Source organism: Ovis aries, chromosome 14 (assembly GCF_016772045.2).
Source record: "Ovis aries strain OAR_USU_Benz2616 breed Rambouillet chromosome 14, ARS-UI_Ramb_v3.0, whole genome shotgun sequence".
NCBI classification, from domain to species: Eukaryota; Metazoa; Chordata; class Mammalia; order Artiodactyla; family Bovidae; genus Ovis; species Ovis aries.
In genome coordinates, this window is record NC_056067.1 from 60,204,510 (window position 1) to 60,230,367 (window position 25,858).

General features: G+C 43.2%; 2 protein-coding genes across 9 annotated transcripts in view; both read right to left on the bottom strand.

The window, feature by feature from the left end:
• The window catches only part of LOC105605893 (zinc finger protein 665), a 169,106-nt gene extending 161,981 nt beyond the window's left edge, over positions 1–7,125 (bottom strand). For all 4 annotated transcript variants that reach the window (XM_060399043.1, XM_060399040.1, XM_060399035.1 and 1 more), the window contains exons 1-2: positions 7,069–7,125; positions 4,883–4,941 (exon numbers count right to left, since the gene is read on the bottom strand). The gene's annotated coding sequence lies outside the window, so the exon portion shown is untranslated. The remainder of the gene's footprint in view (positions 1–4,882; positions 4,942–7,068) is intronic.
• Positions 1–25,858, bottom strand: part of LOC101108416 (zinc finger protein 160-like) — an 86,653-nt gene that overhangs the window by 23,129 nt on the left and 37,666 nt on the right. Inside the window, exons 1-2 of one of the 5 annotated variants that reach the window (XM_027978698.2) lie at positions 7,069–7,125; positions 4,883–4,941 (exon numbers count right to left, since the gene is read on the bottom strand). The exons of 3 other annotated variants lie outside the window; for them this stretch is intronic. The gene's annotated coding sequence lies outside the window, so the exon portion shown is untranslated. Of the gene's footprint in view, positions 1–4,882; positions 4,942–7,068; positions 7,126–25,858 lie in introns of those variants that run through there. One more of the 5 variants, XM_042231178.1, reaches the window with a different exon arrangement.

A 25,858-nucleotide genomic window follows, 5' to 3' on the forward strand; every position in this document is an offset into this window, starting at 1 on the left:
CATCAATGAAGCGTGAAGCCTGGATTGAGCACCATTCAGAGGAGAAAAGCTCCTCCCAACTCTCTTTCTTTCCCAGCCTTCCTAAGGTGTAACTAACAAAAATGGTATAAACGTACTGTATACAAAGTGATCATGTGATAGATTCATATATTGAATAATTGTTATAGTCGAGTAAGTTACACTTCCACCTATGAGTACACTTTTTTATTTCCCTCTGGGTTAATTTAAGTATATAGAAACACTACAGGCAGCATGCAGTACCTCAGATCCCCAAAACTTACTTATTTTACAAAGGAAAATGTCTACTCTTTGACTAACAGTGCCTCATTTCCCCCTCCAAACAGCTCCTGGTAACAGCCTTATTACTCGATGGTTCTATGAGTTTGACAAGTCTAGTTTCCACATAGCGTCTGTCCTCCTTTGTGAGGCTTATTTAACTTGGCATAATGTTCTGTAGGTTCATTCATTTTGGCATAAATGCAGGATTCTTGATTTATATATTTATAGATAGAGAAAAAATAGTTCATGAATATACAGTATATAATAAACATTTCTATACCACACTTTTGTTACCTATTCTTTTGTCAAGAGACATCTGGCCTGTGTCTATGCCTTGGCTACTCCGAATCCAGTCACACGCATGGGACTGTGGACATATCCCTGAAAAACTGATCGCTTTTTCTTTGGATATCTGTCAGAAATGAGTTTGACAGACTGTAGGCCTGTTCTATGTTCATTTGTTAAGGAACTTCCATTTTGTTTTCCAACATAGCAGTACCATTTACATTACCACCAACAGTGCACTTAAGATTCTGTGTTTTCTGTACTATGCCTGTGTGTTTGCTTATTTTGGGAGGGAGAGGGGTGGGTAACAGAGAACCCAGCACTGGCCAGGCAGCAAGAGAGTTGCAGCTGCATCTTCTAGAGGACAAGCCTCCAGGTAGCAGATCACTGTGCATCACTGCCCTCTGATTCTCTGAGCCATCTTCCCCTACGTCACAGGACTTTATGACTCTTCTCAGGTTGGGCCCAGAGATCCCTACCGAGCAGGACCACCTTATTAACAAGCATTCTGCGATCTTAACCTTAGTACTCCTAATTTCCCAGCAGGCCTCAAACAAACTTACAAACTTTCACGGTGTCCAACAGTGTTCATAGAGCCCATAATGAGCCTTCAACCCCCTTACACAAACACAAAGCATTCCAAGCCCTGATAACTCATGCATGAGGCAAAATACAAAAGAGGACACCTAAGGATCCACAGACACAAGACACTATATTTTCATTTACAGTGAGTGAGGTAGGTCAAAGATTGAAATCTCCAAAGACTATGAAAAAGAGGGATAACTCCAATGATGCACATGGCCCAGTGAGACCTCACCATCTTCCAAGGAAACACTCTAGAGTCTCTTGGTATCTTCCAAAATGCACATGAAACTTTCTTCACCGGCAACTCCAAGTACACAATGATACCAAAGTTGATGCAAAAAATGACCTGAGATTTTCCCTGTTACTCTATGGTGCCTGACTGCTAAAAGAGCCAACAAAAGCCAGGGTGTCGAGTGGATGCTGGGGGCACCTGCTAGAAACAGCCCCTCAAGCCCAAGGCTCCCATCCTCCTGCACCCACAGGTGCCTGTGGGCTCAGCCCAGGCCACAGTTCTAACAGTGGAAAAGACTTCTCTTGGCTGAATAACACGTGCTTCATGGCTCCTCACGTGGGGTCACCAGCTGTCAAATCAAACCTGTGCAGGCAAGAGTCAGCCGCAGCACTGCTATCCCGGGAACACGAGCTAAGGCGTTGGAACCTCAAACCATTCCATGCCAACAAACCCGCTTCCAGGTTCTCCAGCCTGAACTGAGACATTCTTTTCCAAAAGATCCACACACCCCTTGTCCCTGCAACTACACTTGGGATGGGCGCACACTCCATTCACCGGGCTCACCTTGATGCCCCCAAGTACTGCCACAAGCCTCCTGCAGACCCCACCAGGCTCTCTCCGCTTCCCCATTTGTCTCCCTCTCCTCCCTGCATGACTAGACTAAGCAAGACTAAAGTGCACAGGGGTTTCTTGGCAAAGGGGATCACAAGAGGAGTGCCCACAAGCTACCACCAAAAGGACACTGCACATTCAGCATGAAAATCAAGAGACTGGCCCTCCTGCGAAAGTCTGCCACCACCTGGGGACATTATGGAGTCCACGAACAAAGGCACTTGAGATGAGCAAGTCTCAAAGCAAGGGTCTCCAGGTCTCACTATCTCCTGTTTTCTCCACAGACACCTCCTTGGAAGATATTCTAGCTCTTGCGGGGGCACAGGGGGCAGCTTCTCGTTCCTACTCCATTAGGTTTGGGATTTCTGCTCATCCTCAGTGCGATGAAATCACAATCGCTGACACTGAGCACATGAACTCGTAGATGGCAAAGCTGCTGTCCACGATGGTGACTGGTCCCTGGATGGACAGAGCGTAGATCTAGGGGCTGCAGTGGACTAAACACAGCAGACTAAACATGGGGACATCTTAGCCCACTGCTTGAGGATACCAGTTCTGTAGGGCTTTTCAGGACTTCCTATATTTCTTGGCTCATCTTTTGAGTAATTAAGTAGTCACATGGGGTAAAGATCAATTACAGCTGAAATGTCCAGAACATGAGAAACATCTTCATCACCTGCCCTGTTCTCTTGGTCTTCCCTGAGGATTATTTCAGCCCAACCCATAGTCCTGTCATCTAAAGACATTTCCAGTAACAGGTACTGCAGCCATGCTGGGAAGAAGCGGAACACTATGAGCCCTAAAAAGAGAAGAACCAGGAAGGACTCAAAATAACCCATGAAGAAGGGCATTAATTTCTGCTGATGGCAACTGATACACAGACAATAAACCTGCGTAACAGGAGAGAGACTGTTAGGAGGGCATAGGGAGACCTCTCTGAGCCTAGACTTGAAGGGTGACAAAGGGCCTCAGCCAGGGTGACTTGAAGGTGAGAAAAGAAACTAAGATGTCAGACAGAAATGGTTTTGGTATTTGGAAACAGAGAAAAGGTAAATGAGACCAGGACAGGCTGAACCATGAGCAAAGGGTCAACTCCCAGGATGAGGCTGGAGACACTGACAGGGCCCTGAGCTTGACAGAGGGATGTGGAGCCACAGCAAAGAGTCAAGCTTTTGTCCCAGGAAAAATTGAAAGCCAGAGGAGGTCTGAACGTCAGGATGTAAAAGAAATCTCCCTTCAGATTTAGCCTTATTCATAGAAGTCACCTAATTCTGAGCCTGTGATCCTGCCTCCATCCTACAGTTTTCCTTTTCGTTTTTCATTGAGGGAGGACTGGGATCTATTTAAAATTCTCATTACCACCAGACACTCCCTCCAAACCAGAACTGCCACACACAGGCACACAGCCAATTTGGCTAATTATTTCAGGGGTCAGTGATGCTCACGCTCAGAGTTTCCGGTCTAGTCTCTCATCTCCATGGTACAAGTGGGCTCCCTCAGGACCAGAGAGAAGCCGTTTATGAGAAGGTCTGAGCTGAGTGAAGAGAACCGGATGTAAGTGAATAATGAAATGAGAGGCTGAAGGACAAGAGGGCCAAGTTTGTCCTTATTGCCCATTCCATTTAAGACCAGGAACATCTGTCATATATCTGAGCAAAAGAAACTTTTCTTTCAAGATTGGGTCAAACTGATACTAAGCAGGTAATTCTTTATTATGAGATTGCAGTAAAATATTTTAAAAATACAGAATTGCAAATATATATCCACTGGTACAAAAAACATTGTAAGGGGTCAGCTTAGAAATAGGATCTGACCAATCTTTTTCATCATGAACAGAGAGGCTCTGTTGGAAGGTTCCAGGTCAGTCCAGCTCATCCTTCCTCATTTGCACAGAAAAATCCAAAAGGGACCTGAGGAAAACATCTTCATATCACCTCACAGCTCACTTTTTTCACTGATCATAGCAATGGAGAAAACAGACCATTAGACTAACCAGTTAAACTAGGTGTGGTTTTTTTTCCCCTTTTTTTTGAAAGGAAAGAATGAAGCATTTTATTTTGTTGCTTTTATCGTGTTAGATGTTCTTTTATTTTTCCCATTTCTCAAAGAAATGCCTTTAATTTCACAAGATCTAATGTCATACCTCTGTTATTCTCTGGTAAAGAGCTGAGACCAGAAATATCCATTTGTGTGTGCACACATAAACACATACACACTATTCATGTCTTTGGTAAAACCACAGCTGAAAATATGTCTGTTTTATTACACGATGTCCCATACATAAAACCCTCCAAGATGTATTTCTCTTTGAATTCAGAGAAAGAGAAGGGAAGTGATCTTTGCTTATTAACTTTTATTTTTTCAACTTCCTCATTTTTAATTTTTAATTATTTTAATTGGAGGATAATACTTTATAATATTATGATGGCTTTTGCCATACATCAACATGAATTGGACATGTGTCTTCCCCATCCTGAACCCCCTTCCACCTTCCTCCTCACCAGATCTCTCTGGGTTGTTCCAGAGCACTGGCTTTGGGTACCCTGCTTCATGTATCGAACTTGCACTGATCATTCTATTTTACATATGGTAATATGCATGTTTCAATGCTATTCTCTCAAATCATCCCACTCTCGCCTTCTCCCACTGAGTCCAAAAGTCTGTTCTTTACATCTGTGTCTCCCTTTGTTGCCCTGCATGTAGGATCACTGGTACCATCTTTCTAAACTCCATATATACGCATTAATATGCAGTATTTGTCTTTCTCTTTCTGACTTATTTCACTCTGTATAATAGGCTCTAGGTTCATCTACCTCATTAGAACTGATAAACGAGGTGACACTTTTGCTAAGTATGGCACAAAATAGTCTAAGATGATTTACTACTTACCAAAGAAAATTTCAGATGTATGAGATGAAGGGAAGAAAGCACTCAGGCAAGGAATGAATCTGAAAAAAATTTGAAACAAAAACCTGAGAATTATTTTTAATCTAAAAATCTGGTGTTAAAGTTTAAAAAAATGTGGAGAATAATCATATTTAGAAAAGGATAAGAGTAGAATACTGTAAACTAAAAATGCTTATTTCTGAAGTTAAAAATCATTACAGAAACGGAATGAATTAAGACCCATTTCAAGCCACAAAAAGCACCATACATAAAGAAAGGAGAAAGTGTGAATCCATTATATTAAAAACAGTGTTCCTTTAAAAATGCTACCCAACAGTGATACAGTGCATGAGAATCTGCCTGAAAATGCAGGGGACATGGGTTCTATCCCTCCTTCAGGAAGATCCCACAAGTACAAGCAACTAAGCCTGTGCACAACTACTAAGCCTGTGCTTTAGAACCTGGGAGCCACAACTCCTGAGTGCACGGCACAGAACTGAAGACAGCCCAGCCAAAAAAAGTCATTAGAAAAAAAAAAGCTACCACAGAGTGACAGAGTCAGTCATTTCTTGCCCCAGGTCTCTTCTTCCCTGACCTCTGTCTCATGATAAGACAAGGGAAGGGGGTCACTCACAACTCAGTGCCACTGCCACTGAGTTGCCACTGCCCCAGGCTCAACAGGGTTTGCAAATAAAAGTCATCTTCTGCCACAACTAATAAAAAAAGACACAAGCCTTATAGACAGGAGTTTTGAAATTCTCATCCTCCTCTGTATAACCAAAAAAATCATCTGTATCCAAACAACTGGCCACACCTGGATCGAGCTTACCCCTCTGTTCACCTAGCTCCCTATTTTATCTGGGTCTCAGTGTCTCTTTCTCTCCCTCTGCTCTCCTGCTGTTCTTGTCCTATTTCCTCCCTCACACGTGTCCTGTCCCAGGCTGCTGCAATTCGTTCCCCCTCGAAATGCTCTCTCCAACCTTCCTGAGTCTTTCAAAAATCCATACCTAAGTCTGCCTCTTTCCTCCCCCTTTTTGGCTCCCTCTCTGCGCTCCAGATTACTCCCCTTCTCTCGCTGTAACTCTCCCTTCCTCCCCACTCTCTGGCAGGCCATGTGGCTATGCTTCCTTCCAGCCTTTTCTTCCTCTGCTCCTTACCTCTTTCTCTGCCAGCACCATGATAAAACCGGCCACCTCAAATTAAAACTTGAACCCATGTGGCGGGACTCGAACCGGGTGAAAACACAACTCGGCACTCTAACCCAAGAGATCTGGACTCAAACCCGGCCAAAACCCAGTTAGGTTTTCCACCTCTGACGTCCCTCATTGCCCTTCGCCTCCCCGCTCCCATCACTAAGACAGGGCAGTTCTCCCTATGCTGTCCAATCCCTGGAGATCTGGCTTTCTAATTTACTCACTTGGCTATTTTCAAGGCTTAACCTCTTTGACTTGACTATCCCTTTGCAAATCCCTCAGCCAGTCTGTTTTCCCATTGGTTCTCCCTGATGCTTTTCTCCTCAGTTTCAATTATTTCTCTCAGTCCTTCTGACTCTGCTTCTCCTGATCCTCCTGCCTCCTGAATTACTGAGTGGGCGACAGAACGAGACGCCCCCGGATCGGAAGAGCACCTTTTCCGACCGAGTTGAATTGGGCATGCAACAGCACTGGATGTCACACGGCCCTATGAGGGGTGAGGGGACGGGCTGACAGGAAAGGGGGCTGCTGCTGGGCAAAAAGACCGGCCTCAGGAGACGCGAGGACAGTGGGGCTGGGAGAGAGGGGGCTCAGGAGCGGGCGGGCTCTCCGGAATCCAGGGACCAGGGAGAGGGCGCGGCCTCTCAGGGAGCAGGGGCGACCGGCTCTGCCTCCAGCGATCGAGAAGGCGACGCGGCGGGGCGCTGCTCCAACTAGCGAGAGGGCTTTACTTGGCGAGGCCAGAGGTAAACAAGGGTTTTAAGCAGGAAAATGTCGCCAGAGACAGTGTCTACGCGCACCGAGGGCCGAAACCGCCTCAGCAACACTTAAAACCCAAACGAAAAGATAACTGGGCCGCAACGGCAGCGGCAGCGTTTATTCGGGGCCGAGCACCGGGTGCCAGGGTTTTCAGGTCGCTGGCAATTCCCACACCATGAGGACGAGTGAGCGGGGCGGAGGTGGGGACTGGAGGGGTGGCGAGCTCTGCAAACTTACTCTAGAATGACGCTTAGGCGCCGCTCGGGGACCTCGGCTCCGCGCTCTCCAACTTCCGGCTCTGTGTGAAGGGGCTCTTGCTTTTAGAGCCGCGGCTTCCGACCAGGGGCGGGGCGAGCACCCGCTGTGCGCACTGTTCCTGGGAGGGGCGGGGCGCGGAGAGGGCGGGGACTGTTACCCTGACAACATTAAGTTACCTTCTGTAACACTGCTCAGGTAAGCTTCAGGTTATGTCGGAAGCCAAGATACTTCCTCTTAAGCCTGAAAGGGTTTATTCTCAATAAAAAGCTGTTTCTCACAGCATGGTGCGCTAAGATCCTGCTAGAGAGGCTGAAGCAATTCAGGGATCTGGGTACTTGGGCAGTTTTAAGAAACAAGAATGGGACGAGTCTAAATTCCAAACACAAAACTCTCCCTAAGTAGAAATGGGCTATTCCCTACTGACACACTACAAAACAGCAAACTCAGCATAGTGCTCAGTTCAACAAACTCAGGGTCAGTACCTGGGTGTCTGAGATGGAGAACTTGAGGGATGTGATCATTTGGGTCATTTACCACAGCCTTAAAAAGAGCAAGACACTTTAAATAATTATAAACTGTGTTATTGTTTCTTCTATTCAACGTGTTTTAATTATTTCCCTTTCTAAAATTATTTCCCTTTCTAAACCTTATATGCAGAGTACATCATGAGAAACGCTGGGCTGGAACAAGCACAAGCTGGAATTAAGATTGCCGGGAGAAATATCAATAACCTCAGATATGCAGATGACACCACCCTTATGGCAGAAAGTGAAGAGGAACTAAAAAGCCTCTTGATGAAAGTGAAAGAGGAGAGTGAAAAAGTTGGCTTAAAGCTCAACATTCAGAAAACGAAGATCATGGCATCTGGTCCCATTGCTTCATGTGAACTAGATGGGGAAACAGTGGAAACAGTGTCAGACTTTATTTTGGGGGGCTCCAAAATCACTGCAGATGGTGACTGCAGCCATGAAATTAAAAGACGCTTACTCCTTGGAAGGAACGTTATGACCAACCTAGATAGCGTATTGAAAACCAGAGACATTACTTTGCCAACAAAGGTCCGTCTAGTCAAGGCTATGGTTTTTCCTGTGGTCATGTATGGATGTGAGAGTTGGACTGTGAAGAAAGCTGAGCGCCGAAGAACTGATGCTTTTGAACTGTGGTGTTGGAGAAGACTCTTGAGAGTCCCTTGGACCGCAAGATCAAACCAGTCAATCTTAAGGGAGATCAATCCTGAATATTCACTGAAGGGTTGATGTTGAAGCTGAAGCTCCACTACTTTGGTCACGTGATGTGAAGAGCCGACTCATTAGAAGAGACCCTGATGCTGGGAAAGATTGAAAGCGGGAGAAGAAGGAAAGACAGAGAATGAGATGGCTGAATGGCATCATCAACTCAATGGACAGGAGTTTCAGCAAGCTCTGGGAGATGGTGAAGGACAGGGAAGGCTGGCATGCTGCTGTCCACAGGGTTGCAAAGAGTCGGACATAACTGTCCAAATGAACAACAACAATGTTCTCTCAAATGTGGGTAACAAAGTCTGAAAAATATAGTCTTCTGAAGATTTGGGATTTATGGATGAGCACCATACCCCCATCAAATCATGGAATCTAACAACATTTTCAGAACATTCAAAAATGGCAGATTAGACGTTATTTTCCAAAACACATGTCAAAATATTTCAATCTTAGCAATATCTTCTTAGATGCCCTTCTAGTAGCCAACTCCCACGCTTAGGTTTGTTTCAGAGCAGGCTGATTCGAAATCTCATAGGCATTCTTTTCCTCATTCAGTTCAGTCACTCAGACGTGTGCAACTCTTTGCGACCCCATGAATCCTAGCATGCCAGGCCTCCCTGTTCATCACCAACTCCCGGAGTTCACTCAAACTCACATCCATCAAGTCTGTGATGCCATCCAGCCATCTCATCCTGTCATCCCCTTCTCCTCCTGCCCCCAATCCCTCCCAGCATCAGAGTCTTTTCCAATGAGTCAACTCTTTGCATGAGGTGGCCAAAGTATTGGAGTTTCAGCTTTAGCATCAGTCCTTCCAATGAACACCCAGGATTGATCTCCTTTAGAATGGACTAGCTGGATCTCCTTGCAGTCCAAGGGACTCTCAAGAGTCATCTCCAGCACTACAGTTCAAAAGCATCAATTCTTCGGCGCTCGGCTTTCTTCACAGTCCAACTCTCACATCCATACATGACTACTGGAAAAACCATAATCTTAACTACATGGACCTTTGCTGTCAAAGTAATGTTTCTGCCTTTTCATATGCCATCTAGGTTGGTCATAATGTTCCTTCCAAGGAGTAAGCATCTTTTAATTTTATAGCTGCAGTCACCATCTGCAGTGATTTTGGAGCCCCCCAAAATAAAGTCTGACACTGTTTTCCACTGTTTCCCCATATATTTCCCATGAAGCGATGGGACCAGATGCCATGATCTTCATTTGCTGAATGTTGAGCTTTAAGCCAACGTTTTCACTCTCGTCTTTCACTTTCATCAAGAGGCTTTTTAGCTCCTCTTCACTTTCTGTTAGAAGGGTGGTGTCATCTGCATATCTGAGGTTATTGATATTTCTCCCGGCAATCTTGATTCCAGCTTGTGCTTCTTCCAGCCCAGCGTTTCACATGATGTACTCTGCATATAAGTTAAATAAGCATGGTGAAATATACAGCTTTGACATACTCCTTTTCCTATTTGGAACCAGTCTGTTGTTCCATGTCCAGTTCTAACTGTTGCTTCCTGACCTCCATATAGGTTTCTCAAGAGGCAGGGTCAGGTGGTCTGGTATTCCCATCTCTTTCAGAATTTTCCACAGTTTATTGTGATCCACACAGTCAAAGGCTTTGGCATAGTCAATAAAGCAGAAATAGATGATATTCTGGAACTCTCCTGCTTTTTCAATGATCCAGCGGATGTTGGCAATTTGATCTCTGGTTCCTCTGCCTTTTCCAAAACCAGTTTGAACATCAGGAAGTTCACGGTTCACGTATTGCTAAAGCCTGGCTTGGAGAATTTTGAGCATTACTTTACTAGCATCTGAGATCAGTGCAATTGTGTAGTAGTTTGAGCATTCTTTGGCATTGCCTTTCTTTGGGATTGGAATGAAAACTGACCTTTTCCAGTCCTGAAGCCACTGCTGAGTTTTCCAAGTTTGCTGGCATAGCATGATTAGAAGCTCCCATCACTATGACTTGGCGCCTGGGATCCATATCCAGTCCATCCCAAAGACTCATAAACTGAGCTTTCATCATGGCTAGGCTTCATGGTCAGAAAGTGAACATTCTCATGATCAGATGGCTCAAGTCCTGATACCTGAACTCAACGTAAAGCTTTTCCCATACTCATTGCATTTGGGAGGTGTTCCTCCAGTAGTTCCCCCAACTTGTGATCTTTGGGTAAAAGCCTTGCCACACACTTTACATCTGTGTGCTTTCTCTTCAAGATGAACATTCTGCCATCTAGTGATAAATGAACAAGAACATGAAGCTTTGCCATATTCACTGCAATTTAAGTCATGATATATTTGGTAAGTTTAAGGCCCAAGACGGCAAAGGCAATGGCACCCCACTCCAGTACTCTTACCTGCAAAATCCCATGGATGGAGGAGTCTGATGGGCTGCAGTCCATGGGGTCGCTAATAGTCGGACACGACTGAGCGACTTCACTTTCACTTTTCACTTTCATGCATTGGAGAAGGAGATGGCAACCCACTCCACTTTTCTTCCCTGGAGAATCCCAGGGACGGGGGAACCTGCTGGGCTGCCATCCTTGGGGTCGCACAGAGTCAGACACGACTGAAGCAACTTAGCAGTAGCAGTAGCACCAGGCAGAAGCTAAAAGCTACTCAAAATCCAGTACATTAGTACTGTTTGGTGCAGTACAAACAACTTGATTACTGGTGCAAGTGGGACCAATGAGAAAAGACTGCTCACATTCCTGGCACTGGTGATAAACTTTTTGAGAATGACTAGATTTTCAACGGCCTGACCACATTCAATATCATCTGCACTCGGTCCAGTGTGAATATTCTCATGAAGCATAACATATGAACCATTGCCAAAAGCACTGCAACCTCAATTATATTTTCAAGGGCTCTCACCTCTGTACATCATTTGATGGTGAGTTAGGCTTGAAAGTACACTGAAGAATTTACCACACTCATTACATTTTTAATGTTTCTTTCTAATATGGATCATAAGGTATCCATGCAGACTAAGTACTCTGAGACACTCACTACATTTGTAATGTTCCACTCTTCTATGAATTATCTGATCGTGAGGCTTCCACTCACAAAAGTTTTGCCACACTCATGACATTTGTATAGTTTCTTTTGAACTCTGACAGTTAAAGATCAGCATATATCACACTTGGATGATGTCTCCCATTTGTGGATTTTCTGATGTTTAGTGAGGTGTGAGACCTAAGTAAAGGATTTTTCCCACTCAAAACATCTGAAAAGTCTCTCTACAAAACGTACTCTCCGATGACTTGTAAGGTGTGATTTTCAACTGAAACACCTGCCACACATTACATTTGTAAGGTTTCTCTCCCATAGGTATTCTCCAATGAAGCTGAAGATGTGCTTTTTGACTAAAGGCTATTCCACACTCATTACATTTGTAAAGTTTCTCTCCAGTATGAATTCTTTGATGCTTTGCAAGGGTTGCCTTTTCACTAAAGTCCTTTCCACATTGATTACATTTGTAGGGTTTCTCTCCCATGGGGATTTAAAAGGTTGTTGCTGACCAACAAGATGCCAGGATTCTTGGCCTCTGGAGGAAAAGAATTCAATCTGGGGCGAGACACGAGGCTTGATCACTCAGAGCTTTTGTGTAATAAAGTTTTATTAAAGTATAAAGTAGATAGAGAAACCTTCTGACATCGGCATCAGAAGGGGGCAGAAAGAGTACCCCCCTGCTAGTCTTCAGCTGGATGTTATATAATCACTACCAGTCTGTTAATGAAAGAAAGGAATGTCTTAAAACTCAGAATGGCACCAGGCCCCTCATCCATAAGATGCATTTCGGGATAATCTTGGCACCAGACAATTCATCCCGGGCCATAAAGTGATTGACTTGAATCTCGTAGAAGGGCAGATTACCATACAAATAGTTTCATTTACATAGATTAGGGGAACAATATCTGAGTATAACATACTGGATTGTCAAGTAGGTTCTGAGCCATTAGGCAGAACTGACTTGAAAACGGAGTTTGGGGTAAATGCGTAGTACATTAACATAGCTTAAGACAAACATTTCCATTAAAAGAAAAATGCATTGGTTAACTCAAGGTTTGAGAATAGTTAACTTCAGAAGAAACCAGGTGTCATTGTGGCAACACAGTATTTTAAGAGATACCTCCTTTTAAATTTATATACAGAAGGAAAAAAATATCGCTAGTTTGTTTCCTCCTGCCGCTTAAGGGAGATTAAAAATGTCTGACACTTACAGCCTATTTCCTGTTTGCAGACCCAATTTGTTTCCTACTGCAGCTTAAAAGAGATAAAAATGTCTGACACTTGCAGCCTGCTGCTGCTGCTGCTAAGTCGCTTCAGTCATGTCCGACTCTGTGGACCCCATAGACGGCAGCCCACCAGGCTCCCCCCATCCCTGGGATTCTCCAGGCAAGAACACTGGAGCGGGTTGCCATTGCCCTCTCCAACGCATGAAAGTGAAAAGTGAAAGTGAAGTCGCTCAGTCGTGTCTGACTCAGCGACCCAATGGACTGCAGCCTACCAGGCTCCGCAGTCCCTGGGATTCACCAGGCATTTTCAGCCTAGTTCCTCCATTTGGAGACCCCTGGCCTTCCTGCCTGTTACCCTCTCAGATTCTCTAAAGAATTAAAAGGTATGAACTGTAACTAAAAAGCTTACCACAAAAATTACAGTTATAACCTTCTCCCACTTTTCTTCGCTCTACTCCACTATGAACTCTGATGATCTGAGGTTTGGTTTTCGACTAAAGACACTGCCACATACCTCACATTTATATAATATACATCCTATATGAATTATCTGGTGTCTAGAGAGATTTGCTTCAGTATGCTTACCTGGAAAATCCCATGTATGGAGGAGCCTGGCGGGCTGCAAGTCCATGGGGTCGCTAACAGTGGGACATGACTGAGCTACTTCATGTTCACTTTTCACTTTCAGGCACTGGAGAAGGACATGGCAACCCACTCCAGTGTTCTTGCCTAGAGAATCCCAGGGACAAGAGAGCCTGGTGGGCTGCTGTCTGTGGGGTCGCACACAGTCGGATACGACTGAAGTGAATTAGCAGCAGTAGCAGCAGCAGAGAGATCTGAGCAGTGATTAAAGCTTCTGCCACACTCATTACATTTGAAAGGTTTCTCTCCAGTATGAATTCTTTGATTATTTGCAAGGGTTGTTTTATGACTGAAGACCTTGCCACACTCATCACATTTGTAAAGTTTCTCTCCCTTATGAATTCTTTGATGAACTGCAAGGTGTGAATTTGTACTGAAGACCTTGACACATATGTCACACTTATGTAATATCTCATCTGAATAAATTATCTGATGATTCCTGAGAGCTGAGACATGACTAAAGGTTTTCCTACACGCAATACACTTGGAAGCTCTTTCCTGGTATGCTGTTGGATCTTGTGTCAGTAACAAAGGATGCAAATAATCATTCCCAAATATATTAGAAACGTTAGTTTGGACACCAGGAGATATTCCTTGAAATGGTGAAGGTGACAAACTACTGTTGACTACCTCATAACTTTATTACATTCAGAAACTATCCCGTCAGTTTGAAATATCTGCAGTTTATCCTGCACATTTAATCCAAGCCTATTTACAAAAGGCTTGATTTCCACATCCTTTCTACACTGTTGACCTCTGCCATCAGTGAGATTTCCATCATGAGTTATATGCGTTCCTTTGTTATTTCTTCCACCACTTCTCCAATGACACTCAACGTCATACATGTCTTCCTGAAGTTCTCTGAGGTAAAAATGTTTGATTTCATGACTTTTAGGTCTTCCCAAAATTGCTGTTTGGAATACTTCTCCTGTATCACTGTCTGTTTTGGGTTGTAATTGGTCGACCACATGTTTCAGATAGATAGATCTACAAGACATAAAGAATCTATTCACTAAAATTCATCAATAAGTGTCTCAGTGTCTATTACACCAAAAGCAATACATCTATCACAGTTATAAAACTTTTCCCAACTATGTAATATTTTTCATTTTCAAAAATTTTTGAATCTTTCCAAATATGATCTTAAAATTCTTAGAAACACTAGAGCAATAAGCTTGTTTCCTAAAAAAAAAAAGAGTTGTAAAAGACAATTAAAATTGATTTTAGGGAAGAATACTTGCAAACAGCCTATGACAAAAACACTTGCACTAGTAAAACATGTCAGCTCACACAAAAACACAATTTTTCCACCATGACTTCAAAGCATGTACCAGTTAACAGTAAATGTATTACAGTCTCATAATTGAGGAGAAAAATGTATTCTACTATAGATATATTCTGCATACTTACTGTACACAAATAAATGCTAACGAACACACAATATATTGTAATGCTAAAGAATCTAAAATGAGTTTATCTAATAATATGTTGCTATTTAGAACTTTAATATATATACCATAGAGAAAAAAATTCAATAGTACTGTTTTTATGAAACAAAATATCTTTCTAAATATGTCCTACAAGATGACACACCCATAATAGGCATTCTGCAACATTAACAAGTTAAAAAAATATATAGAAATAATGAAAGACTTCAACGCAATTATAAGATACAATATCAACATGCAAACCCAATTGGGTTTCTAAACATTAAAAATGAAAAATCAAAGTAATTCAATTGACAAGAAAATTAAAAAAAGAATACTTCATCATAACATTATATAAGAAGGGAAGAATTTTTATACTGCAAACTAATGACTTCTGAAAAATATTAGAGAAGACACAAATAAATGTAACACCCTATGCTTCAGAGATATTGTGAGGCTGATATTGTCAAGATGTCAATAATAGTCAAAGTTAACAAAAGATTCAAAACAATACCTAGTGAAATCCAAACTCTGCTTAAGAAACAGATGAATCTATCCTACAGTTCCTATGGAATCACAGAAGCCAATGAACAGCAAAAACAAACTAGAAAGCAAAGTCAGAAGTCTCACATGTCTTGAATTATTTCAAAACTGATTCCCAAACTACACTAATCAAAGCAGTATGGTACCGATATAAGGACAGACACCTGAGGAACACAACAGATTCAGAAAAATACTTTAGTGTGTAAGGTCACATATTGTTACACAATTGTTTCCAGACTAAGTAAAGGGGGAAGGGCAATCTATGGAACAAAGGTGTTGTGAAAACTGGATATTCATATATAGAATTTAGCTGGAGCATTATTATACACTATACACAAAACTTAACTCAAAATGCTTCAAAGACCTAAACCTCAGTCCCTAGTGTATAAAGCTCCTATAAGTAAATGAACAAAAAATGATTCTTGACAGTGGACTCACCAATGATTTAACAGATACAACAACAAAAGCTCATGCCAACAAAATAAAAAGATAAACAGAACACATCCTAATTATCAAGTACTGTGCACTAATCTATTCTCAGCAGAGTGAAAAAACAATGTACACTATAATACAAAATATTTGCCAAGCATATATTCAATAATAGCTTAACATCAAGAATACATAAAGAATTCTAAAAAGTACTGATCCCCAATTCCATCATAGGGGTGGGGGCACTTTCTCAACCAACCATCCCACCATAATGCAAATAAAACACAAAGAGTAACACAAAATAGAAACTTAATGATAAAAAAATAAAAGACATTCATTTATAACACATAAAAATTTTTTAAAAAGAAAGTAGCAATGCCTTGAAAAAAAACAAATGATGGTTCATCACTGAACTTATCACTCCACTACCTAAGCTCTGTCATTAAGTTACTACAAAATTAAGTGTGGAGGCAGAATGATCAATAGCACCCAGGTGACCAGCATGCAGCAACAGCAACAGTTTAGTCAACAGCCTCACAAATATGAGGATGTGAACCTGGACAATACCATTGTTAGAAGTTCCTACACCTCTTGGTGAGGCTCAAAGAGTATGGTGATAGTACACATGAACAACATTATCACAGTGTTCTTCACACAGGCTTCTCTGACATCACTCAAAGCCAGAAAAAGATGTACAGGTCAAGGTCTTCAGATGCTTTCTCATATCACAGAACACGATGACCACTATACGAAGTAGCTCAAGTGGTAATTCTGTATGCAGCAAGAAAATATTACAACCAATAAGGGAAAGTATTCTCCTTTAAAAATGTTCTCTTACCCAGTAAACCCACACCACAGAGAGTCCATGAGGAGCTGCCCCATAAACACAGGCGGATTACCACAGCAAAGAAACTGGACATGACTTCAGACCCTAGAGCCACATACTTGAAAGTCAAATTTAAAAGGAAAAATTATACAAACTAAGGAGAAATCAAAGTCAGGAAGAGTCTACACTCCCAGACTAGACAGACCAGTACAAGAGCAGAAAACATATGATGTGGGGGTCTCACATCATAAGACCTTGAGATGGGACTATTTGGTCCACCCAGAGATGCCAAGCTAAGAGCCCAAAAGATTTACACATTTTCTGTTTGTTCGACTGCTGTCCTTATGGTTTTCCTAAGTAACAGGCACAAAGGATCCATTCCACAGGCTATTCCACACACCCTGACATGTATGGCAGCCAAAGGAGACCAGCAGAAACGGCTGAGCGATCTCAAGAGGCAGACAGGGACTGAGACAGTTCATTACAGGTTCTGAGGTGCCAGATAAAATTAAAGAGCAGCCAGTATTTTCTCATTTTCCGATTATATCTTCCAAATAAGACAACTGTGATGAAAGCAGCACCGGATCAGGGGTTAGACACTAGGGGCGTCAGCTCTGATCTACACGAATTAAGAATTGCATAGCCAATAGATCCAAGCCCACAAAGAGAAGAGGGGTCAAGACAGCCCAGTAAGGCAGCCCACGTCATGCTCCTCAAACTCAAGAACAACCAGCTCACAGCAGGGAGATGGCGAGTGTTGTGGATAAAAACCTTGCCTTTGTGTCTGATGGAGCTGCAGCACCACTGGAGGGTGAAAGAATACATATGTTGAAGGACAGACTGATAGCTCGGGGAAATGTTAACTTTCCTCTAAGAATTTAATAAACAAACTTCTCTTTTGTCAAAGATCTGAGAGAGTCAATTCCTAGATAGGTTGATAAGTCCAGGGTACCCGAGGAGGAGAGAGGGGTCTAGGGCTCTCAAGGAGGATAGATAGGGGTCTGGAATTCTCAAGGAGAAGAAAAGGACAAATGTTTTCTTCCTTAAGCTCAGAGCTGATGATTACACAACAAAAAAACTAAGTTTAAACTCTGTACTAAGATTCAGTTCAGTTTAGTTCAGTCACTCAGTCGTGTCCGACTCTGCGACCCCATGAATCGCAGCACGCCAGGCCTCCCTGTTCATCACCATCTCCCGGAGTTCACTCAGACTCACGTCCATCAAGTCCGTGATGCCATCCAGCCATCTCATCCTCGGTCGTCCTCTTCTCCCCTTGCCCTCAATCCCTCCCAGCAACAGAGTCTTTTCCAATGAGTCAACTCTTCGCATGAAGCGGCCAAAATACTGGAGCTTCAGCTTCAGCATCATTCCTTTCAAAGAAATCCCAGGGTTGATTTCCTTCAGAATGGACTGGTTGGATCTCCTTGCAGTCCAAGGGACTCTCAAGAGTCTACTCCAACACCATAGTTCAAAAGCATCAATTCTTCGGCACTCAGCCTTCTTCACAGTCCAACTCTCACATCCATACATGACCACAGGAAAAACCATAGCCTTGACTAGATGGACCTTAGTCGGCAAAGTAACGTCTCTGCTTTTGAATATACTATCTAGGTTGGTCATAACTTTCCTTCCAAGGAGTAAGCGTCTTTTAATTTCATGGCTGCAGTCACCATCTGCAGTGATTTTGGAGCCCCCCAAAATAAAGTTTGACACTGTTTGCACTGTTTCCCCATCTAGTTCCCATGAAGTGATGGGACTGGATGCCATGATCTCCGTTTTCTGAATGTTGAGCTTTAAGCCAACATTTTCGCTCTCCTCTTTCACTTTCATCAAGAGGCTTTTTATATAACAATGTATCCTGCTTGAGGACAGGTTTCTCCTTCTTGAGAACTTTGTGACTAATCCTGTCATCTTGAAATGTAAATTGTGGGAGTCGGTCTGGTAAGACCTTTACAACCTTGAGACATTCTTTTGACTTACTGTAATAACCAATTGAAAAAGTATATAGCTCCCTTACTAAGACTAGTGAGAGGGACACTCTCTGCCCCCTTCCGATGTCTATGTCAGAAGCTTTCTCTGTCCCCTTTCATACTTTAATAAAACTCTGCTACACAAAACCCTTGCATGTTCAAGCCTGGTCCCTGGTCCCGAAGCTAAATCTTCTTCAGAGATCACGAATCTGACATTGTTCACTGTAAGCTATCATCGTTGAGGCTCATCCCGGATCTTCAGGACAAGGTAAGAACGCTCAGAGCTCTAGCCTCTCTGCTTCTCAGTATACATGTTTTCTGCTTTACTAACTCTACAGGGTGCTTGTGTGAATGAATGACATGCCCTGTGCGAAGCAATTGATGAGCCCTGCTCTATGGTTTTGGGGTGCCTCATAATGACTGAAGGCAGCCCCCCAAAGGGGAGTCTTGCCAGGGGGTTATACCAACCTGCCAATGCCAAGAGACACCGAATGTCCCTGCGAGGGGAATGGCCAGAAATGGGTGAAGTGTGTGGACTGAGCTTTCCTTTCTTGGTCACCTTTTCCTGATCCCTTTGACCATTTCCTAATTGCGTGGGAAATTAGAACTCCTAACCTAACCTGTCAGATTATAAACTTTCAAGGGACTTGTGATCCATGCTATTCAGTTCAGTTCAGTTGCTCAGTCGTGTCTGACTCTTTGCAACTCCATGGACTGCAGCATGCCAGGCCTCCCTGTTCATCACCAACTCCCAGAGTTTACCCAAACTCATCTCCACTGAGTCAATGATGCCATCCAACCATCTCATCCTTGTAGTCCCCTTCTCCTCCTGCCCTCAATCTTTCCCAGCATTAGGGTCTTTTCAAATGAGTTGGCTCTTTGCATTAGGTTGCCAAAATATTGGAGTTTCAGCTTCAGCATCAGTCCTTCCAATGAATATTCAGGACTGATTTCCCTTAGGATGGACTGGTTGGATCTCCTTGCAGTCCATGGGACTCTCAAGAGTCCTCTCCAACAACACAGTTCAAAACAATCAATTCTTTGGCACTCAGCTTTCTTTATAGTCCAACTCTCACATCCATATATGAATACTAGAGAAACCATACCTTTGACTAGATGGAACTTTGTTGGGAAAGTAATGCCGTTGCTTTTTCATATGCTGTCTAGGTTGGTCATAACTTTCCTTCCAAGGAGTAAGCATCTTTTAATTTCATGGCTGCAGTCACCATCTGCAGTGATTTTGCAGCCCAAGAACATAAAATCAGCCACTGTTTCCACTGTTTCACCATCTATTTGCCATGAAGTAATGGGACCGGATGCCATGATCTTAGTTTTCTGAAAGTTGTTAAGCCAACTTTTTCACTCTGCCCTTTCACTTTCATCAAGAGGAAGAGGCTCTTTAGTTCTTCTTCACTTTCTGCCATAAGGGTGGTATCATCTGCATATCTGAAGTCATTGATATTTCTTCCAGAAATCTTGATTCCAGCTTGTGCTTCATCCAGCCCAGCGTTTCTCATGATGTTTTCTGCATATAAGTTAAATAAGCAGGGTGACAATATACACCCTTGACGTACTCCTTTTCCTATTTGGAAGCAGTCTGTTGTTCCATGTCCAGATCTAACTGTTGCTTCTTGACCTGCATATAGGTTTCTCAAGAGTCAGGCCTGGTGGTCTGGTATTCCCATCTCTTTTAGAATCTTCCATAGTTTTTTGTGATCTACACAAAGGCTTTGGCATAGCCAATAAAGCAGATATAGATCCATGCTGTTACTATGGACTTTTACTTAGACCCCAAGTGTGGAAGCGCCTAGCCCTGCTAGGAGCCAAAATTTACAACAGCACGTTTGGGATTGAGGCAGAGCCCTAACTCCAGGAACGTCCCTCAAGTCCCTCAAGCTAGCGGTCACTCTCTTGCCTGCCTGCCTCAGGGGCCAGTCATCTGAAAATGATTCTTTGTTACAGTTGTGTCTCCAAACTTTATGGATGGACGTACTGATAGCAGGCATGAAGTTTCAAAGAACATATGTTCAGAATCTCAGGTTAAAAGTACAGTGGTCTTCTTCCTTTGGTGGTGCTAGCTGTTAGCAGACCAGAAAAAGCTCTCCAGTGGCTTCTGTCTCAACTCTTCTTATATATTCCTTCTGTGGAATCTGTGGAAATGAACGGGAAGAATTGGCCCTAGTAGCTTAAGGACAAAAATCACTTTCTCCTTGCTGGCCAACCCTTTTGCTACTACATATCCTGGTGTGGTGACACTCAGAAGAGACACCTTGGGTTTTCTGTTCATCCCTTGATAACTCAACGCTTCTATTGTGGTCAGCACTGTACTCAGGAATGTGGAAAGGCACACATAAGATGGATGCTTCCTCTAGTATTCCTAGCTTGGGAAACATTCTGGGAAAGCTACGCTGCTCCACCCCAGGGGGCATCAGAGGAAAAGGACAAATCAAACAATGCCTTGGTGGTAAGAAACTAGAAATCAATTTGGGATGCCATCAGGTCTACTCCTAGTGCATCTCCACCCCACCTAGGTGATATAACCAGGAGGGATGAACAAGGCACCTGTGTCAGTAAGGGACAGACTAAGTCCAACCACAGAAGGAAAGCTTTGGTGCAAGTCTGTCTACACCCCCATCTAGAAGAGGGAGGGACATTTCTGGTGGAAAAAAGCCACAGCTGTGGATGTAGCTTTCTTCTCTCTTATACATGGGAGCTAGCAGTTCCAAGAACCACTCCTTCAAATTTTCTGTAGAAAACAAGAGAAATGAGTAGAAGTGTAACAGGAGGCAAAGCAGCAGGGCACAACTATGTCAAAGGATGACATAGCCCAAGGACACAACATAAACCGATTAGAATCAAATGGGACCAAGATGGCAGACAAGACTAGACCTTAATCCTCAATCAGAAAGTGAAGTGACACACCCAGAGGTGCCATGACAGTTCCAACCACTGTTAAAAGACCAAAGTGAAAGTGAAGTCACTCAGTCGTGTCTAATTCTTTGAGACCCCATGGACTAGTAGGCTACCAGGCTCCTCCCTCCATGGGATTCTCCAGGCAAGAGTACTGGAGTGGGTTTGCCGTTTCCTTCTCCAGGGGATCTTCCCAACCCAGGGATCGTACCCGGGTCTCCTGCATTCCAGGCAGACGCTTTAACCTCTGAGCCACCAGGGAAGCGTGGCCCAAATCCTGACAGTCTCCACTCCTGCCCAAAAACAGTTGGAATAATCCTCCCAATCATTAGCATAAGAAATTACCCAGTCTATAATAACCATATCAAATTTCACTGGCTATATTTGCCCTCTGCGATGGCCCACACTCTGTCTGTGGAGTGCGCTTCTTTCTGTATCTGAATAAATCCATTTCTTACCTTTCACTCTGTCTCACTGAATTCTTTCTGTGATAAGACATCAAGAACCTGAGCTTCATCAGGTCCTGAAAACAGTACTGTGGGTTTTGGCTGGGATCAAGTCCCTACCACGTAGGTTCAAGTCCCAAGCAGGGTTTTGGCTGGGTTCGAGGCTTAGCCACATGGGTTCAAGTCCCAATCAGGGTTTTGTCTGGGCTTGGGTCCAGTCCCAGCCATGGGGATTCAAGTCCCAAACTGGGTTTTGGCTGGGTTCGAGTCACAGGCTGTGGTAAACGGTATCAGCTGGTGATGCAGATGGGGCAGTGATAAGGTGAGAAAAGTTTTAGAGTCAGGTCTTGGTCCTAAAGAGGTCCCTGGGACATTGAGTCAGGTATGCTGAGGAAAATACTTGCTGTTGTCTGCTTATTTGTGACGGGCACATGTAAGGCTCGGAGAACCGCACTCTGAAAGGAACACTCAGGGACAGCCTCTAGTGGACTGACAAAGTTTATTATCCAGCTGCGCAGTTTTATGGTCTCAGGGAACAGAGCATAAAGCAGACTTGCAAGTAGCCTTTCTTGATAAACATCAAAGCATTCAAGCATAAAATACAGTTCCCACCACCCGAGACATAACATAGCTTTGGCGAAACTCTAAAGGGAGTCTTATCAAGAAACAACAGCCCTTGCTCCAAGAAATAGGTGGTCAAAATGAAGCCTTTGAACGCTTCAAGGCAGGGCGTATGACCCTTCGTCATCCGTTCCCAGCCTCAGGCACTCGATGAACGCTCATAACCCTTTGTTATGCTCATTCCAACTTCCAACTTTCCTCAAGAGTGGAGCAAATACATTTTCAGTATTTGCTCAAAGCCTTCCAGCTCCTCCACAGGCACGTCAATCCTGTATTCTTACACATGTCCAACAGCAGGTCCAAGACATAATTATACTGTTTGACTCTGAGGTTTTTCTGTTCTTGCTCATTTCTGCTTTGTTTCTTCCGTTCACCTCAGAAGATTGCTTTTATCCCCTCTCTCTAAGCTTTACAAGTGTTGACCCTTTATTCCCAACTTATAGCCAAATTACCTCCAGCTCATCATCAACACCATTGGGGAAGTCTTTGTGCCGATTTTTTGTGACAACTTTTGGGCACTAACAACTGGTTGGGAGACTCCCTTGGAAGGGATAGCATATAAAATCATTAGTGCAAATCTTAATCAAATAGTGTGGTAGATTCTGATTTAAGGGTAAAATTTTGAATAGAACAGGAGTTACAGACATCATCTCCGGTTTGGGTTTGAAATGGGTCAGGCTGCATCAACCCCAACAAATACCCAGGCTTGAGTCCCAGCCATGTGGGCTCAAGTTCTGACCTGAGGTAAACAGTTCCGGAAGTGCCATAACTTGTGTCCTAAGGCTGCATATTTGGGTGTGAAACCTTCAGCTCCCTCCTGTCGTCTTACTTTGCCCCTGTATCTGGGACTCCTAACTGAACAGGCTGAGAGTCAAGGCACTCTTCCAAGAGGGGTTGCCTCAGTCTCAGCAGAATTTCAAACAGTCCCAACTGTGGTCAAGACTATTTAGAGGATCCAAGAAGTACACAGGAGGCTTTACAGGACCTACTTTACCTTACGAGATGAATGGCTTGAATGTGGGACAAGGGGAAAGAGGGAACACAAAATAGCCCTCCTCCCTACTAGGAGCCAAGCAGTTTCTGTAACAGAGCCACTTTGCTGGATGCATTCTTGAAGGACTGAAGCGAGCACATATTAAGACTTTAAACTATGCTAAGTTGGCTGACAGAAAAGGGGGAAAAGAAGCTCCTGGTAAATTCCTAGATAGACTACAGGAAGCTCTCTGCAAGTTTACTGACATTGATCCTGAAAGTGCAGAGGGAGGAATGATCTTAAAAGATAGATTTCTCACTTATTCAGCTCCAGATATCCACTGTAAGCTACTAAAACAGGTGTTCAGACCAAATCAGTCTCTAAGCCACCCCTAACTCCCTGTCCAGTCTACAAAGGACTACATTGGAGAAGACACTGCCCTATGAGGCATAGGTCCCAGGGGTCAGACTCTCAGGACAATCGAGACTGAAGGTGCCCAGGGGTCCCCACACAAGCTCCCATCCTAACTACACCTGAGGAACCCCAGGTATTAATAACTGTGGGAGGCCAATCAGGTGATTTTCTTTTGGACACTGGGGCAACTTTCTCTGTGCTCACTGAAGCCCATGGTCTGCTTTCCTCTCAATCCACTACCATAACAGGACTGCCTGGACAAGCCAAATGCTATTATTTCAGTCATCCTTTAAGCTGCAACTGGGACTCTACTATTTTCTCACAATTTTCTAATTGTGCCAGAGTCTCCCTCACCCCTTTCAGGGAGGGATATACTGAATAAGGTTGAAGTCTCTGTTTTCAGGACTATGGAATTCACTCATTTTAACTGAACAAAATGTAAATCCTAGAGTGTGGGCTGATGAAAAAATTGTGGGTCGAGCACAAAATACTGTTCCTATCGTTATCAAGCTCAATGATAGATGATATCTTATTGTACTGACTTCTCTTATTGTACTTCTTCTTATTGTACTGCTGTAAGTGGGATCTTAACTCCAAAGTGCAGAGTGACAATGGCTCCATCTTTAAAGCTGCTGTAACTCAAGGGGTGTCAAAAGCTCTAGGAATATGGTATCACTTACACTGTTCCTAGAGACCCCATCTTCAGGAAAGGTTGAAAAGGCTAATGACATTATTAAGGGACATCTGCATAAGCTAACTCAGAAAACACAATACAGTTGGTTTAAAGGTTAATCCATGGCTTTCATGCCCATAAGAAAAAGGGATTGTCTCCACAGAAGACCATTTTTGTGTACAGATATTCTCATAGATCCTGAAGCCTTAGAATGAACTATGTGACTCAGCTTTCAGCTTTTCAACCTCCTCATCAACTGAAGGCTTCACATGGTGGGTTTCTTTGCTTTAAGGAAAGGACTTTTTTCAACTCTGCAAATCTGATGACATCTAGCAACCATAAGATGGACTGGAATAACACATCATACCTTAACTATGGACATAACGTGACTTTTCATTTTGATTATATTTTAACTTGGTTTAATGACTATTTTGCTGCATATAAGAAGGTAAATGGGTCTAGATCTGATGGTTTTCAACCTGATGTTTATCAAATATGGGATGAGGTCATATGGCTAACTCTTGAAAAAGGATGCCTACTATTTACTGCCCCCATATGCCAGGAACAGACAGAGCCATCCCCAGAAGTTAGCCAACAACTTAATTATAATGGCTGGAAACAATTGGGAGTTTTGCCTCAAAAAAATATATAATGTAATCATTTCTGTGTTTGTCAATCCCAGTTCAGGTTCTTCTTTTGCCTGGTCAGGCACTGACAGGGACTGGATCCCTCAGTCATGATGGCTTGCTCCAAGCAGGACCTACTGGATATTATCCATGGGTGGCTCTCACTTATGGGTGTGGCTTCCCCCTGGCTGGATAGGGAGATACCTTCTAAGTCTAGCCTTTACTCATGGCTTCATATTTTCAGAGCTTTCAGAGAAGCCTGCTAATCTTCCACACCTTAAAACTTGCTGGGCAAGGTCTGTATTTCGGTGGTATGATTATTTGGCTACAATATTCATTCCCTCTCTGCGAACTATAGACATTATACTACGAGTTGATGCTCTGATTAACTTTACTCAAGAGCCTTTACAAGATTCTCATAAAGCTATTTCAGCCCTTAATGCTGAACAAATACAAATTAGAAAGGTGGTTTTACAAAAACAGATTGGCCTTACATATTCTAAGTGCTGCACAAGGAGGAACTTGTGCCATTATGCAAACCCTATGTTGTACACATATACCAGAGATGAGCATTAATGTTACTCACTTTACTAAACACATGAACAAAATGATTCAGGCTACAGATACTCCTGAAGCCTGTCACCTCAGTCACTGTGGGAAACATCAACTAGCTTCCCATGGGGAAAAACTACCTTAATAGTATTAATCCTAATTGTTCTGTTTTTACTGTTTGTTCCCTGCATCTGAAACTATATAGCTGGATTTGTTTCTAGCCCTCTGAAAGCTTTTAAGTTAC